The sequence below is a fragment of the Desmodus rotundus genome, chromosome 6 (genome assembly GCF_022682495.2).
Source record: "Desmodus rotundus isolate HL8 chromosome 6, HLdesRot8A.1, whole genome shotgun sequence".
In the NCBI taxonomy this organism is placed as follows: domain Eukaryota; kingdom Metazoa; phylum Chordata; class Mammalia; order Chiroptera; family Phyllostomidae; genus Desmodus; species Desmodus rotundus.
In genome coordinates this window covers 1,897,394-1,915,019 of record NC_071392.1, presented here as the reverse complement: position 1 = coordinate 1,915,019, position 17,626 = coordinate 1,897,394, and the positions used below count along the sequence as shown (strand labels likewise).

General features: G+C 53.4%; 1 protein-coding gene across 2 annotated transcripts in view; it reads left to right on the top strand.

The window, feature by feature from the left end:
* The window catches only part of GRB10 (growth factor receptor bound protein 10), a 116,354-nt gene that overhangs the window by 28,336 nt on the left and 70,392 nt on the right, over window positions 1–17,626 (top strand). The gene's annotated exons all lie outside the window — the stretch shown is intronic.

The following is a 17,626-nucleotide window of genomic DNA, read 5'->3' as shown; positions in this document are numbered from 1 at the left end:
ACTGCAGATTCACGACCACAAGTGCGTCCCCCCAAAAGCTTTGAGGGCTTGGGCCTCTGCAGGCCTGTCTCCCAGCCTCCCGCCGGGGCCTCCCCCACTGCGGTGGGTGAATTTGCATTTTCTGGAGTGCCGCGGACAGCGCTTACTGCCGTCTGCCTCTTTCACTCAGCGTCCTTGTTCTGACAAGAACCGGAGCTGAAGCGCGCGGCGATGGGGCGCTCCTTTGTCTCTCCGGGCCACTTGTCTGTAGGGGCCCGTCACAGTCGGGGCCCCACTGGTGGCTGTTTGGGTGGTTTCCAGGTTTTTACTGTTTCGGTACAGCTGCCCCGATCGCTTTCCTCACGACATCTTTCCAGACACACAGGAATGCGGTGTCCTTCCTTCTGCCCTCCTTTCTGGGCCCTGCTGCTGCTGCGGAGGTCTGGGTGTCTGGTCCGAGGCCTGCCTGGGGGTCCCCTGGTCGGCTGTGCTCTGGTCTGGGGGCACCCAGGGGCTGGACCGGCCGGGTCCCTCGAGGGTAGGCCACCAGCACATGGGCGTCCCTGTCCTGAAGGTCAGAGGTCTAGGTGTGCGGGCACCTGTGCCTCGTGAATGCCCCGTGTCTGACCTGGATGTCGGGGGCCAGCCGTGTGGGTCCTCGGAGTGTCCCCTCACTTTACGGATTTTCCTCTTGCTTCAGACAGTTGAAGAGGGCTGCTTGGAGCATGGCGGGTTGACCTTTCTGCCCAGGGAGCCCCGGCTCTGGTCTGGGGGCCCCCTCTTTGGTCAGCGGGGAGTTATCTCAGGGCCCTGGCGATCGGTGCGGGCTGAAGCTGGGGCCTGCAGGGGTTTCTCACCTCCGATGGCGATTTTCACCCAGCATGCTGCGAGTGTTTGACGCACGCCATGCCTGACTACTTGGTTAGGGACACGGACCTCTTGTCCCTTAGACTGTCAAGCAAACAGTGCCACCAGACAACACGACAGGAGTCTTGTGGTGTGAGCGAATCAAAAGTGTACCTATTTTTTTTTTGTCAGATTGACCAAAAATACACTTTTGGGGGTGCCGCAGAATTTTAGTAATGAGTTTATGTGCTGTGAGAGGACAGAGGTTGAAAGTCACTTCTCTAAGGTGTTGCCGTCCTGTTCCCCTATTGAAGTGGGCACTTGCCTATCTCTCTGACGCCAGCACACAGGTGTTCCGAGGCAGACAGGGGCGCGCATGTTGGGAGGAGGCGTGGGGACGTCGGGCATGCTTCTCCAGATATTTCTGACTGCCGTTGGTCATTTAGAGTTGTGGGTAGCACACTCTAGCCCCTCTGGCGTCTCACCCCGAGACAGACTTGCCGGCTCCCCGCGTTTGGCGTCAGGGACGCCTCTGTCACACGGGGGGCCCTGAAATGGAGGGGGAGGAGGGTGCCAGTGGAAGGCTACAGCTGTGCTTCTGCTTAGGGGGAACGGGAAGAGACGCAGCGAGGAAACTGCCTGCTTGTGTGTGTGTTATTTTGTGTCTTTGGTCCTTTTCCAGCGTCACAGTCACAGCTCATTCGGCTTTTCCGTTCAGTTTCGTATGTGAGTGGAAAGAGCAGCATCCACCAAGACGTTACTTACGATCATCCTTGAACTTGTGCAGAGGACTTTCTGCCCCGGCACCTCTCAGTCCCCCCAAGGCCCCCCGAGGTGGCAGAGGGAGCTTCCCCGTGGAGAGCGGCCCTGGGGCGCCTATGTTTCTCCAGGGGACCCATAGGCCAGGCATTCCGACTGTCGTCAAGAAATAGATTTTCCTTTTTTCCCCCTCAGAGCGGGGCAGTCTGGCGACTGTGTTGCCGAAGGAGGAGCAGTCTCACCAGGCGGTTACAGTTCTTGCTACGTTGAAAGGAGGATTAATTCTTTTTTAGTTACAGTCGCAATTAGGGAAGATGGAGGAACTGTAATAACAGGCGAGGAGATTTATGGTAGGGACAGACTCTGAACTGCGCCACGTAAGGAATTTTGAGCTTTCAGAACGAACAGCTGAGGCCCGAGGCCTGGGCGGAGGAGAGCAGGGGGACGTTCCAGAGGCCTGCTTTCTTTGTCCTGTCCGGGTTATTTTGACCGATTGCATCACGGAGGAAGGAGCCGCGGTCCGAGGCCGGAGGGTGCTGCAGGGTGTGGCGGCTTCTCTGGGAGAGGATTGCAGTCTGAGTTATCACAGTTCTGAGAACCACAGGGGGGGCCGGGGGTGGGGGTGGGGTCTGGTCATGGAGAGCTAGTGTGGCCAGAGTGGGAACAAACCTAGTTTTTCAGGGAACAAAGCCATGTAAAATTCCACATGCCTCTTATACAATAAAGGATTTTGTGTTAAGAATTCACATTTTGTACAAAGTCTATTTCCACATGCCTAGAACTTTGGAGTTGGAAGAACTTCTAGCAGCATCTATCTAGCTGAGGATAAAGCCCCCCGACTTACCGTTGTGAGAAGCTGAGGTGGTTTAGGAAACGTGTTCTCCTGGGGCGCTGCTCCCCTCGGCGGCCATGCTGCCCTGCCCTGAGCTGCCCTGCAGCTTTGCCCCTTTTGGGGGAGGTCTCCCTGTCCACAGAGCCAGAGTTGTTCTCCTCAAGTCTGTGTGTCCAGATGTGGTGACATTTACCCCGACCAGCCTCTGCTGCCAGAGTGCCGGGTCCCACAGTCCCCTTCTCAGCTAGGCCATGACATGCTGGTGTCCCTTAAAGCCCAGACTGCTGTCCTCGCCTCCCAGACCGCGGGGAAGGAGGAGACAAGGCATGGAGACCCTGGGCTCAGACAAAGGGCCCTTCCCACCTCTGGGGCCTTGGTATTGCGTTTTTTAAAGTTTTTTGTTTTTTGGCTTTTTTGAAGTCCTCACCCGAGGATATGCTTATTGAGTTTAGAGAGAGAGGAAAGAGGGGAGCCAGACATCCATGGGAGGGAGGAACTTGATTGGTTGTCTCCTGTAACACACCAGGATGGGGGCTCCAACCCACAGCCTAACAGGCATACAGATGACACTTCAACCAGCCAAGCCGCCCACCGCCAGGGCCCCTGGGTATTTCCTCCTGGTTCCCAGCCTGCCGTCCTGCCAGATCACTGCCGCTGTCTCAAGCTCAGCCCGCACACCCGCACACCCGCCACACCCGTCACTTGAGGTAGTTTGCAGTCAGGTGTAAGCAGTCCAACGTCACTGCTCCATCTGCCACCTGCATGGCTGCCCTGCGGTGCCCACCGGCTGGGGCTCAGGTGCTGGGAGGCCCGTGCTGCCCATGCCGTGTTGGCTCCTCCCATGTGGCTCCAGACACAGGTGGGTCCCCACTTCCCCAGAGGCCGTACCTGGGTGATCCGGCATGACCATGGGACCCTTCAAAAGAGACAGCATCCTACAATCCTGTAACATTCAGGTGTAGATTGTCCCCACACTGGAAAGATTTGAACTGGAATAAACGTGAGCTTTGTTGTAAAGTAGCTAGCAATTGCCCCGGAAGGCACGGAGTGAGCTGATAGCTTTCAAATGGATTTTGAAGTATTTCAAGGAAAATGCCAAGGGGGAGCACCCACAGCAGGGTGGATGTCACAGCCCCACCCTGTGCTGGAGGTGCACGTCCTATATTCGAGCGGTCTCGCACCCTCCTGGTCGCCCAGGGCTGGCTCGGACATGAGGCAGGGCCTGGGTGGGGGCTGAACCCAGCCTTGGCTGTGGGTCTAAGAGGGAACTGGGATGCAGAGCAGAAGCTAGTGCCCATTTCCAGCGTCCCTCTTGAGGCAACGGGAGCAGAAAGGACTCCATAGGACCGCAGGTGAGTTTTATGCGAGGCCAAGTGGCTTTACTTTCCTTCAGTCCTCCTCTGAGCCTTCACTCTAGCAGAGCAGCAGACATGAGCCGGGGCGCTTTCCAACATGGCTGTACTTCTCGGGGTCTCTCCATCTCCTCTTCCTCCTCTCTCGCCACCCCCCCCCCCCGTGTCCTCTACTTCCTTTTTCCCGACTGCTCTCCCTGTTCAGCCCACCAGAGGCTGGGGATGGGGGGCCACTTTTCAGGATGTTGCTTTAGTTTCAAGAGAGATGGGGTCCTAGGGAGCCTGTGAGCTGGTAGGGCGGCATGTTGGGGCCTTGTTCAGCATTTGGGACCCTCCGGGGGAGCAGGGAACTGGGGAGCCGCACGGTGTGCTGGGACCAGACTCAGTGGTCGGAGAAATGGTCGGAGACTGGACCTGTGGGATGGGGACAGGAAAGAGAGGGTCACGGACGGACCCAGCCGAGATCGGTCTGGGCAAGTGGATGCAGGCGTTCCATGCACTGCAGTGGAGAAACCGTGGATGGGATTGGGTTGGGGGCAGCTAGGACTTCGGTTTCAGACACTCGGGTTGGAGGCCCTGGGAACAGCCGAGCAGCAATGGGCAGGAGGAGCTGGGCAAGTGCTGCAGGAATCCAGGGAGCGGCCACTGTGCGGGCGGGACCAAAGAGCCCAGGCCTCTCCGTGCCTTCTCCAGTGACGATGGCGAGTGAGCTGCCAGGGGAGGGAGGGGGGAGGTGTGAGCAGCAGGGGCTGAGATCCCCGGTATTCAGAGGTCTGGTGTTGAAGGGTCACCCATGCGAGACACTGAGAAGGGGGACCTGTGAGGGAGGGGATGAGCAGGTGAGGTGGCCTCCTGGCAGTCCCTTTAAAACCTCTGTGAGGCCTGTTACTACTACGTAACACATATGCAGAGACGAATAAAAAATGGCCCAAAGGAAAGAACAGCTCAAAGCTCCAGAAGAAACACAACTAAGTGATGAAGAGAAAGCCAACCTATCAGTTGCACAGTTCAAAACACTGGTAATCAGGATGCTCACAGAATTGGTTGAGTATGGTCGCAGAATAGAGGAAAAATTGAAGGCTATGAAAAGTCAGATAAAGGAAAATGTACAGGGAACCAACAGTGATGGGAAGAAACTGGGACTCAAATCAATGGTTTGGACCAGAAAGAAGAAATAAACATTCAACCAGAACAGAATGAAGAAACAAGAATTCAAAAAAATGAGGAGAATCTTAGGAACCTTCAGGACAACTTTAAACATTACAACATCTGAATCATAGGTGTGCCAGAAGGAGAAGAGGAAGAGCAAGAAATTGAAAACTTATTTGAAAACATAATGAAGGAGAACTTCCCCAATCTGGCAAAGGAAATGGACTTCCAGGAAGTAGAGTCCCAGAGAAGCTGGACCCAAGGAAGCACACACCAAGGCACATCATAAATACATTACCCAAGCTTAAAGTCAGGGGGGGAAATAAAAAACCTTTGTGAGCGACGGCAGTGTGCTCTGGGCCTGGATTCCGGGCCCCTCTCTGACCCCTGCCTCGCACTGCTTCGTGGTCCCTGGGAGCTTCTCTCCCGCCTGCCCTTGATAGGGGCGTGTGCTCTGAGAGGCCCAACCACAGATGCTTTGCTGAATCCTCCGAGGCTCACGGCTGAGCTTCAGAAGGCAAAGCAGTGTCGGTTCTTGGAAGAATTAGAAGACAGCAATTGCGTTCACTTGTTTTTCTGTGTAGGTCATTCCTGAACTTGGCACAGAATTGAACAGGTCCAGAGGGCCTTCAATGACGAGTGTGTCACTGACTCCCCACCCCCAAGTCTCCTGGTCTGCCCCCTGCAAAGGCAGCCCTGCTCCGGGCTGTTAGGTTCCTGCCTCCCCTCCCAGCTGCCCACGACCCCCCACCCTCGGCCATGCGCCTCGGGGTCGGAGCACCTGCGCAGAGGGCCACCTGTGTGTGTGGCCACAGGACGTTTTGTAACCCAAGCAGCCGTAGTCTGGGGCTGTCCGGCTGTCCAAGGTAGTTTGCTGTCATCAGTAGCCCGGTGGCCTGCGTGCGGGTTCCCCTGGTCACTGGGCTGTGTCGCTGCAGAGCGGGGTGTAAGGCTTTGGGGACCTGTCTCGGGAGCCCCAAAGACCTAAGGTTCTGGCAGCTCCCACACCAGACGTGCACTTAATTGGGGAGCTGCGGGAGGAGCCACAGGCTTTTTTGAACTTCAGTGGAAGAATGAGATGACGCCACCATCTCCAGTACTTTAGAGTTTGACCAGAGACCTCAGTCCTGAATCTGGGGTGAGACATTTAGGTGCAACTTCTTGGGGCTGTTTCCCCAGTTTTCTTCAGGTGAAAAGGAGCCACCCATCTGTCATCTGGGTTGCATGGCTTCAGGTGTGAGAAGGACTCCGGGGCGTGCCTGTTTTATAAAACACTTAATCCAAGGACCGTGTCGGGGAGCGCCCTCCATTTCACTGGTCACGTGCGGACAATTTCCCGAGGATCTCAGGTCAGGCTTGAGGGGAGCACAGGCACATCCGGGTGCTCTGGTTCACACTGGGGGACCTCGCCGCTTCCCCCCTGAGACAGGACTCTCTGGGCGGTAGGGGGGTTGGGCCACGTGGGTGGCATCCTGGTAACTTTTCCTTTTTTGACTTAATTGACTTAGTCTCTTAATTTTTATGTCTCTTTCTGTCGTTCGGATACACAAAGCTCTACGCCTTGGAAGGCAGCCAGAGGCATTCAGTCATTTGTAATTATTCATAAAACTCAAGAATCCAGGATTATCCTAAGTCATGATACCAATAGCGGAAACAAAACTTAAGTGAATTAACATGTAGGTCAGGGACAACAAGTTCCTTTGAAAGGCCTGGAGTTCTAGACGTCTGTGTAAGTGGCCCCCATTTAAAATTTAGAGTCATGCTGCTGTTCTTCCTCCCCCTGCCCCCGCTCCCCTGTGCCCGGGCCACCTGTTGGCAGGATATCCTCACCTGGAGACCATCCGAGCCTTCCCCCCCGACTCAGGCCTGCTGGGCTTCCCTGGCTCCATGTGGTTCCTGGTCCCTGAGGCCCTGTGTTCGCCATGTGACCCTGGACAGGGAATTTGACATCCCAGCCCGTGTCCTCACCCAGGAAGTCAGGGCAGGCCCCCGCACGGGTCGCGGAGCCGTCTGAGGTCCAGTGCATGGACATGGGTTCCATCTTGTCACCTACCCGGGTTTCCTCCTCGTGGAGCAGGGGGTCTCCTCATTCTGGCTTCGAGTTTGGACCTGGCAAGGGCCGCGGGTGGTGCTCACCGTGACCCCTGCGCCTGCTCTGAGGCCCCAGGCCAGTGTCATTTCCCTGGTGACACATTGGTTTGTGATGGGAACCAAGGCCACTCTGCGGGGGAACCCTGACCGTTTCCCATGGCTGTCCTCACTCAGGTGTTTGCTGACCTGGTCCAGAGATGCTTAACCTCAGTGCAGTGGGTCAGTCCCCCCAACCAGAGCCTTCAGACACTGGACCAGCAGTCCCTCCCCCATGTCTGTGCCTTGACCCTGCAGAAGTGGACGCCCCACTTGGACCCAGAGTCCGCATGGCGAGCGCAGCTGGGACTCAAAGATGCCCATCTGCCATTGGCCTTTCCAAGGGCCCACAGACCCAGTCCCGTTCCCAGGAGTCTGCCCCGGCGCTTGGCCTGGGCTCTGCATCTGGCACAGCAGACCACTGGCCCGTGTGGGTGGCCATGGGCAGGTCCCGCCCACCCTCAGGCTCCTGGCTGTTGGGTGGGGCCGTGACAGTGTGTCCACCCGGAAGACTGAGGGGGCCTGACGCTTCACACAAAGAGGTGAACAGAGTGGACAAGGGGCAGGCGTCCTCAGGCCTCGCTGCTCACACTTGATGAGGATGTTGCAGGCAGGTCTCTTACTGAGAAGGAAAAGTCAAGGCCATTGTCATGGCCCTCGCACAGGTTCCCAGGCGCTGCCTGTGGGGTCCGGCCAGGGACCGTCGTTTCAAAGCCAGGGGCCGCAGGGCTCTATGGGGCCTGGACTGGTGGGGCCACCACGTCCCCTCTTCAGGCCTTCCCCACCGGTCCCGGGGCCTTGACCACCCCATGTCCTTCTGCTGTAAACAGTGGTGACACCAGTGTGCGCTCCGCGGGTGTGCTTGCACGCACACAACCACACACATGCACTGCCTGTGCCTGGCCTGACAGGGACTTGGAAACCCTAGTTTTCTTTCTTGAAATAGTTGACAGTGAGGACACCTGAGCTCATGGCTCTCTATACGGGAGCAGTGGAAGGAGGGTGAGCTTTACTCTGTTTCATCCCCAGGGTTTTCTGTCTTAAGGTTTTATTTTTTTGTTTGTCTATTCTGACTTCATAATATGTTTTCATAAAAGCTACAATTTTATTGAACTTATCAAATTCATTCCTTTACTAATATCCATAAAATGACTACACACTTAAAGAGTCCTTGCACTGTAAGTCCTTTCCTTCTGTTACAATTGTATATATTGGTGTTGTTTTCTGTCATCTTCGTAAAGGTCTGTCTTTTATTATCTCTCTTGGGTCTCCATAGGTTTTGCTACATTTTGCTTTCTGATTTGTCTCCGACCGGATCTCCTTCCCCCCGGTTTTCAGGATGGGCATGTGCCGTTCACTTAATTTCTTCATTCTTTTGCAGATGGCGCAGAGGCCACGGCACGGGTTCTCCTTGTGTCGTTTCTCTCGTTTCCCATTATCTGTCCTCACACGCGGGGCCGCTCATTGCCCCGATTGTCCCGAGACTGTTCTTGTATTAGTTTCCCCTTCGGACCACTTATTTAGGCCAGATCTCGTCTTTAATTTTCAAGTGGCTGAGTTGTAGTGGTCTTTTACACAGATGTTCCTAATTGCTAGTTGCGCCATGTTTGGCTCAGCATGGGGCCTGGTGGCACATCGGCCACCTTCCCCTGTCAGCCCCGGGGTGTGCGGGGTCTGGTGTGTGTCTTCAGGCCCCTGGGCCCAGGTGTCTCTTTAGCTCCAGAGCTCTTTCTGTGTTGGCAAAAAACGCACGGAGATTCTCAGTGGCTTAGTATTTTCAAAAACGATAACTTCGAAGGTGTTTGTAAAGACTTGCAAATGCATCTCTTCGGGGACGTCCCCGAGTGAAGGACTACACGTTCTTGCGCTCTCAGCTGGTTGCCTTCCTTGGTCCTGGGGGATGAGCAGAAACCTCCAGCAACCAGCAGCGTTTCTCGGTTTCTCCTTGGAGGTCTCAGAGTTCCCGTCTGTTTGCTGATGCTGAATGGCCTTGTCCCGTTGACGTAGGACGTCTGTTCATCTCCGTGAAGATTCATTTGTGGCGTTGCAGTGTTGCTTGGAGGAGGAAGACCTAATGCTATTTTTGCTCCTCACTGATGACGTTTTTATCAATGGATGATGCTTTTCAACTATGGCTTTGTGTTCTCGGCTTTCATTGACACTTTGCCGCCACTGTCCTCCCTGCGGTCGTCGGACTTGAGTGGGTGCTTTGTTCCTAGACCTCTGCCCGTCTGTCTCCGTCTCTCTCACTGCTTGCTGTCTTTTTGAAGTGTTGCTCTTCCAGTTTGCCTTGGGTGTTGTTTTTTTTAATTGGAATATTTTTCAATGTTATTTTGAAAAGAAGGGAACTGGACAGTTGACATTTATTGCCACATGTCATCAACCTCGGAGCCAATTGTTTCTGTTTGGAAGGCTCCTTCATCTGTCTGTTTTCCATTTCCCTTTGATGGTTAAAGCATTAATTTCTTTTTATCCCTTTATTATGACTTAGAATGCAAATACTCTGTTTTCAATTCTACAAGTGGTTGTGTTAATATATCATGAAATTCACTCAATTATGTATTTCCTAATAAAGAACAGGATCTTCTGTCTTTTACAGAAGGTACAGCTTTCTTTATTTTAAAATCCTGCAATGATTTATTTTAAGACTTGAAGTTTTTCTTTTTTACTTAAATTTTTTGATGTTTTCATTTAAAAAAAAATTTTTTTCAGTTGTGTTAAAATATATGGGGCGGGGCAAAAGTAGGTTTCCAGTTCCCCTGGGAAAAGGCGCGCACAGGCTGCGGTTGTGGCAGCAGCTTTACTAACACAAAAGGACATCACGGTGCCACCAAAGACCTGCTTTCGCCACCCTGGACGTGGCGTACCGCGCTGTTAGGCACACCGCACGGTGACGTCAACACACTGTGAGGTGGTTACCGAATATTTAACTTTTAAACTGGACTTTGTCACTTCACCTTCATCCACAGATTGGACTCGTGAGTCTTACTAGTTTGCTGATCCCTCTTCCGTCCCTACTGTGTGCTCTTGCGGTGGAAGCAGGGAGGCAGAGGAGTTCTTGGACAAGAGGCAGGGTAGCTTTGGAACGTGCGAGATGAGGAGATGCCGGGGCGCAGAGCCGGCACTGTGCGCGCTGTAGGGGTGGTGATGGCAGGCGTGCTAGCTGTCACCCGAGTGCCCTGCGTGTGGGGGACAGTGTTTGGGGCAGAGAGCGGAAAGGACGACACAGACACTCTCCGATCGCAAAGTAAATCCTAAGCAAGCGTCCTTGCGTTTCCCAGGAGTATTAAATGCCCGTTTTGGAGTCGTAGTTGAATGCAAATAGAAAGGGTCCATTTAGCACACTTGGTGACTTCCTGAAGCCTGGAAGTGGCCGGTCGCTGTAAGCAGACGAGTTGTGTTTTTCTAGGAGTGGGTCAGAGCAGGAGGTGGGCTGGAACGCTCAGGTGTGGAGCAGGCTGCTGACCGTCTGCCAAGGAGGGGAGTGAGGCAAGATGAGTAGGGGCAGGAGTGGCTGGAGCGGCGGCCATCTCCCGGCCCTGGCCTGAGTGTGGGTGTGCAGGGACCAGCCGGTGAGCTTGGAGGCCAGGCGCTAACCACAGACCCACACCTGACCTCATTTGCAGATGTGGGTGGCGACCGGTTGTCACTCCTTGAAATCAAGTTACTAGGTCACAAAAGTGTGTTTTGATAAGGAGTTAGCACAAGAGAGGAACGACCAGAGTGGATGGCAGGGTCCTCAGCACGCCCCGAGCCCATGCCAGTTGTCAGGAGCCAGGAATACCATGAGATGAACAGCAGGACCCCTGGGTGCCCTGGCTGGCGTCGCAGCTCAAGTTTCTCAGGCCCAAAGTCATCCTGAGGGGAGGGGGCGCAGGACAGTTTAATCCACCGTAAATGTAACTTGAGTTGGTTGTGATGTGACAGGTGTAAGAATGTCATCTGCTGTCTGCCTGTGTCTCCAGAATCTCAGTTAGGAATGCTCCATGTGCTTTGCAGAAAAAGAGCTGGGCGCAACATTTTTTCCAGTTTACAGTTGTATCATTTTAGCCTCGCTAGTACAAATTGCCCTTAAAATGGAAACAAATCAATAAACATGAAATGGAAAGAACAAAGGCACGTTCAAGTTCAGCCACTGGATCCAGAAGTATAAATATTGACATTGTTAAGAAAAATGTTGACTCTAGAATCGGCAAACTTTTGACTTTGCTTGAACTAATTTTCTGCCCTCTAGTCTAATAAGGAAAAAAGTGCCAATTTTGATGAAAATTATTAAAATTTTTATCATACATTCAAAACTCAATTAAAATGGACAGACTCCAGTACATTATTTATAATGGCTTCTTGCAAAAGTGGGCTTAACATTCACCATGCAAAGTACAGGGGAAACCAAGACAGCAAGGTGAACTTGGCAGTGAGCCCCCTGAATCAGAGGAAGGAAAAGGACAGCCGTCCTCAGCAGCTCCGTAGTCGTCCCGCAGTGCTCATCCTTCTAACTGGGAAGAAGCTTCCGCCTTCCTCCCTGCTTAGGAAGCTCTTCCTCAGGGTCTGTACTCCATCCCTGTTGGATAAGCCAGCTGATAATTTAAAAATGAAACTTTGTTGCACCGGCTGTTACCTGTGCCATTGCGGGACATTGGGAAGCGAGGTGTGTTGTTCAGGGTGGAGAGGGGCTTTCCAGGGCACACATCCCTAGAAATTCTGCTGAATCTCATGGTTGTATTTAAAAAATAGCAGAAGTTGTTAATCTTATTAAAGGGAGCTCACCGAATAGCCAACCACTTGATCGTTTTTATTAGTATAAAACGCACAAAATACGAAATTTACCATTTTTAAAAGCTAAGCACATGTTAAGTGTGCATTCACAATGTCGTGCGACTGTTGCTGCTTGCTGTCTCTAGAATTTTGTTCATTGTCCCCAAGGCAAATTCCCTACACATCACACAACACCCCCCTGCCCCCAGCTTCCGGTGTCTTGTCTTCTGCGTTCTGCCTCCATGGCTTTGCCTGTCCTGCGGCTGCACGTTAGGGAGAGCGCATTCGTCCCTTTGTGACTGGCTTATTTCGCTCCACACAATGTCCGTAAGGTCCAACCATGTTGTAGCCTGTGTTGGAATTTCATTATTCGCAAGGTTTAATAATCATTTCATTGTCTGCCTGTACTAGATTTTGCTCATCCACTCACCTGCCAGTGGACGCTTGGACTCTTTCCACCTTTTGGCTGTCGTAAATGGCGCCGTTGTGAACTTGGATGTGTAAGCATTTGTTTGAGTCCCCGCTTTCAAGTCTTCGGGGCGTATACCTACCAACGGAATTGCTGGAACAAATGTTAGTTCTACATTTCACTCTCGGAGGGACTGCCACGCCGCTCTCCGCCACAGCCGCCCCATTGTGCATTCTCTGCGGCAGCGCACGAGGGCTCCTGTGTCTCCCGCCCTCGCCGACGTGTGTTTTCTGTGCCATCTCCTGGGGTGGGGCTTGCATTTCCCCGCAGATGGGTGATGTTGAGTGCTTGCTCATGTGCTCGTAACCGCTGGAGAAATGTCCAGTCAGGCCCTTCACCTGTTTTTGGATTCAGTTGGTTCCTTTGTTGAGTTACAAAGTTGTTGAGTTACAGGAGTTCTTTGTCTGTTCTGGCTAGTGATCCCTTATCAGGCTTGTAACTATCCTGTCCCTTTCTGTGGGTTATCTTTTCACATTCTTCATATTTAACTTTGAGGACTTCCAGTTTCTCGGGTTTTGTTTTTGTTTTTTTCTTTTGTGGCTTGTACATTTGTTATAACATCCTGGAGACCATTGTGATATCCACTGTCATGAACTTTTTCCCTCTGTTTTCTGCTGAGATTTTTATAGAAACAAATATGTACCAATCCAATGTAGTCCTTACCAAACCCCGCACTGTTGTTTGGTGCAGAGATGGATAAACCTTTCTAAAACTCACACGGGTTCCCCCGGGGCCCCAGATACACATTCATTTATAGTATAAGGTAAGAGCCCCGCTTCCTTGTTCTGCACGTGGCTCTCCAGGTCCCCCAGAGCCACTTGTTCAAAGACTGTCCTTTTTCCATTGGCCGGTGTTGGCATCCTGGTTGAAAATCAATACACGTGAGGGTTTATTTCTGGGCCCTCTGTTCTATTCTGGTCAGTATGTCTTCATTACTGTAGCTTTGGAGAACATTTGGAAATCAGGAAGTGTGGGTCCTTCAGCACCATTCTTCTTTTTCAAGATTCTTCCTGGCCATTTGGGGACCCACGAGAGGTTACATGGATTTTAGAAAGGCTTTATTTCTGTGCCCAGCACCGGTGGGGTTTTGATAGGGGTGATGCTGAATCTGTAGATCACTCTGAGTAGTAGTATTATCATAACAGTATTAAGTATCCCAGCCCACGAACACAGGATCCTTTCCCCATTTCTGTCTTCTGGACAGTCTTGTAGTTTTGTGTGCTCAAGTCTTCTGCCTCCTTGGTTAATTTTTTTTCCTAATTATTTTATCATTTGTGATGCTACCTTAAATGGAACTTTTTAAAAAAAATTTCCTTTTCAGACTTGTCATTAGTGTATAGAAGCACAACTGATTTTTGCCTGTCGCTTTTGTATCACGTAACTCTGCTGAATGTATTTATTAGCTCTAATTGCATGTGTTGTAACTTTTACGGTTTCTGCAGATAAGATTATGTCATCTGTGAACAAAGATACTTTTAGTTCTTCCTTTCCGATTCGGAGACTTTTTATTACTGTATCTTGCCTCCTCTCTCTGGCTACAACTTTCGATACTATGTTGCATAGAAGTGGCCAGAGCAGGCTCCCTTGCCTTGTTCCTGATCTTAAGGGAAAAGCTTTCACCTTTCATCTGGGTGTGAGATTAGCTTCGGGTTTGATACATTTTATTAGAGACCAGAGTTAATCCAGGGCTGTTACTGTATCTGACTTGTCCCCAAGGAAACTACTCAGCAGGGCTTATGAGACGTATATTTTCCTGGCTGAGAAACAATCTCATTTGGCAAATGCTTTCAAAGGTGCTGTTTTGGTAATAAAGTTGGCATACTTAAATGGTATTTTTGAGATTCCTAACGCCCGTTACATTTGAAACTTCAGGGGGAAATAACAGGATGTTTCCATACGTTGAACACACCCAGGGTTCCGGAGGGCAGGCAGGGCCCTGGAGCAGGGAGAGAGTGGGACGTGGCAGCAGGCGGAGGCAATGGGGCGGGACAGCTGGTGGTGGGGGCGTGGAGAGAGGGTCCTTAAGGGACCAGGAGGAGCTGCTCTCCGTGGCAGGAAAGGGGGGGGCCAGGAGGACGCTAACCCCTCCCCCAGCTCTCTGAGATGTGGGTGAAGGGACAGTCAGCGGCTCCAGGAAGGCAAGGCTGTGTTCGGAGTGTTGGGAGACAAGGGGCCGGAAGGTGGTCAGAGCACAACCCGCAGACCCGTGGTGCCGGGAGAGCGGGTGTGGGAGGCCCGGGGGCGGCGTCACAGTGTGGCCCCGGGGCCTTGCAGCCGTTGGTTGGGTGGATCAGTCAGGGTTCTCCAGTGAAGCAGAACCTGGATGTGTTTATATAAAGAGACTTATTGTAAGGAATTGGCTCCTGCAACCGGGGGCTGGCAAGTCTGAAATCCGTCGGGCTGGCCAGCAGCCGGGGAGCTCGGGCAGCAGTTTGCTGAATTCCTTCTTCCCCCCAAACCTCCGTTTCGCTCGTCAGGCCCGCGCTGGGTTGGAGGAGGCCCACCGCTGCTGTGGAGGGTACTGGCCTCCATTTAAAGCCAGGCGATTGCAGATCTTAACCACTTCCACGAAATTCCTTCTGAGCAACCCCCAGCTTGGTGTTAGATTACATGGCTGGCTCCAGAGCCTGGACAAGTTGACACATGACACTCACTATCACAGGGGCAAGGTTGACGCACAGGCCAGAGAAGTTTCAAGGCCTGGGGACTTGCTGGAGGCTGGAGGCAAGTTCCCAGCCAGAGAGAGCCCTGGCCCCCTGTTAGGGAGGTCAAGTCAAAGAATCCAGCACTCCCCGCCCTAACTCCACTGCTCACTGGTCTTTCTCAGCCGGGGGCCCTGTTAGGGTCTTTCTTTTGTGAGCCTGGTGGTGCTTTAAAGGGTCCTGCAGAGAGACAGGCAGAAACCATTGCTGGTTGGGGGGGCGGGGGGCGGGAATGTTTCAGATTCAGGGTGCTGCTGGTCCTTTTAGCCCTAGGGTTTTCGTATGTGGGGTCTGTGTTAGTTTTCTAGGGCCACCGTAGCAGTGCGGCAGAGCGGGGGCTTTAACGAGCTCATTTCCTCACAGTTTCGGAGGCCAGAAGTTGGAGATCGAGGTGTCCGCAGCCTCTCCTGGGGCCTCCCTCCTGGGCGTGTAGGGGGCCACCTTCTCCCCATGTTACCTCCTGGTTCCCTCTGGGTGTGTCTGAGCCTTCACCTCCTCTGTTTTAGGGACCTCATTTTAACTGACACCCTTTAAATGCCCCACCTCCTGATAAAGCCACATTCTGGAGTCCTGGGTGTGGGGGCTTCCACATGTGAATGTCAGGGGTGGGGGCACACAGCTCAGCCCGTAACCCGGCCTTGTCTTGAACTTTTTGCTCTCTTGATGGGTGGAGTCCGTGCCCCTGATTGGATGCCTCACCAGGGTCTCTCACTGTCCCTCTGGGAGGCTTTTATTTCTGAACCCTAAACCGATCAGACCACAGCAAGATGGAGAACCTCGACTTGGTCACATTGTCTGAAACGCGTGGGGCCCCGTTCCTCACAGTTTCCGGTCTCTCTGGGTCGGACGCCCGGGTTCCCTTCGCAGCTGACCTCTGCTCTCTGTGTCCTGAGCTCTGGTGTGACCTCGTGTTACCATTTACCACCGAGTTTCAGTCCATCTCTCCGTGGGCTATTCTCAGTCTCCTGGAGCCTCCCCCTGGGACTCAGTGTTCTGCAGCGCAGATTCTGACTGGCCGGCACCCAGTGCTCAGTTCATCTTGTCTCGGGCCGTCTCTTTCCTTCCCTGCAGCTTTTTCCAGCGTTCTTTTTTCAGGGTTGCCTCTCTTTCACTGAGAGAAACGACCCACTTTCTAAGTTTTTCCTGTTTTTTTCATAGTAAAACGTCTTCAGGGAACAAATCTGTCCACGCCCCCAGGGCACCCAGGGTGGAGGCGGGAAGCGGTTTCTGCTCCGCATTTCTCTGTCCCCTCATCCAGGTGGCTCTGGCCACCCGTCACTTTCCTTCCTCCTCTGAGAAGCAGCCGCAGAGGTGTGACTGTGCCCCATGCACCTGGACACCAGGCTGTCCCTGGGCACCACAGAGGAGGAACCCAGAGAAAGCGGTGGCCAGGGACAAGTGGCCAGTGGACCTGGTGGTCCCAGACCCCGCGGGGGGCCCACTCGGAGCTGCTTCGTGTTCTCCCTGCTCCAGCAGGGGCAGGCCATGACCACTGGCCCCCCCAATCACGAGGCCGGTCCTCTGTGGATCAGATGGGGAGAGACCAGCAAAGCTGGGACGTTTCAGAGTTGGGCAGTGGCTGTTCCTTGGCACTTTCTGGAAGTCAGGCTTGGGGCCGGGGCACAGATAGCCTCTGTGCCCCAGCCCCAAACGTCGGCATTTATTCAGCGGGGGCGACAGCAAGAAGGAGGTGTTATGGCTCAGTGTGGTGGACGGATGGAAGCCCACTGGGGGCACCTCCTTGGGTGGCGATTGGCGAGGGGCAGTCTGTGGGGGCTTCCTGAAAGAGGTGACCCTGGGCTCTGTTCCCACGTGCAGTGAGTGACAGCAGCTGTCAGAGCTGGAACAGCGCCTGCGGGAGCTGAGGCCTGAGAAAGCCTGGCGTGGTCAGGAATGACGGCTCGCTCAGGGGCCCTGGGCTGGAGAGGGGCCCTGGGCACGTGGCCCCTCTGGAGTCGGTCATGACGGAGCATGGGAGTGGGGTCTGCTGCCCTTCCTGACCATGGTTGTCATCTCTGCAGATTTCTGACCGAGAAGAACAATGTTGAGAGAAGAGAACAGGACATTACTGCCGGTTCCTCTCTCTCCCCCAAATCCACCGTCTGTGCTCCGCATGGCGGCTGGTAGCAGCGTCTTCTGTCTTCGTGGGGAGGGGACGCTAATTTCTGCTGAGATTTAGGAGGAAGGCTGTAGCTTCAAGAAGTTCACTTTGTAGGTCATCTGTTTGTTGGTCACTTGGCCTGGCACTTTGCTGCTATGTTTTGAGGCGAATGTGGTCCCCTGGAGTCCAGGCCACGCTGCCGGGCCCCACCCCCCAGTCCTCTCTGCCAGCAGGGTGGGGGCCTGGCCGGAGTCAAGTTCGAAATGTTCGCCGACCATTTTGTTTGCATCAGGCATGTGGTTTGTGCCACAGTGAATTAAAAAATGTTAAGACAGGATTTCTGTTTCCTGCTGCTCAGGGCTCCTTGTGGGAGTAGGGCGGCGTTTTATGGGTGAGAGGCAACGTGGCTGCAGGGAGCGCATGGAGGCCACATCACGGTTTGGTGCTCGCTGAGAGCACTGCTTTGTCCCGGGCTGTGGCTGGAACGCCCAGCTTCCACGCAGACAGTCCTTGGGGGACTCCCACGGCACACGTTTTTCCACTCAGCGCTTATTT